Source organism: Podarcis muralis, chromosome 16, assembly GCF_964188315.1.
Source record: "Podarcis muralis chromosome 16, rPodMur119.hap1.1, whole genome shotgun sequence".
NCBI classification, from domain to species: domain Eukaryota; kingdom Metazoa; phylum Chordata; class Lepidosauria; order Squamata; family Lacertidae; genus Podarcis; species Podarcis muralis.
The window spans coordinates 37,451,258-37,451,510 of record NC_135670.1 but is presented as its reverse complement, the minus strand read 5'-3'; positions in this window follow the sequence as shown (position 1 = coordinate 37,451,510).

The following is a 253-nucleotide window of genomic DNA, read 5'->3' as shown; positions in this document are numbered from 1 at the left end:
GTTAGGGTTAGGGTTTGGCTTAGGGTTAGGAGTAGGGTAGGGGTAGGGTTGAGTTGGGGTAGTGTTAGGGTTAGGGTTCCCTTCTTGTCCGGGAACTCTGGGAATTGTAGCTCTAGTTAAGAGTTATGGGGTAGTGGTAGGGTTCCCTTTTTTTCAGGGAACTTTGGGAAATGTAGCTCGGGTTAAGGGTTAAGGTGTAGGGTTAGGGTTCCCTTCTTGCCAGGGAACTCTGGGAATTGTAGCTCTAGTTAAA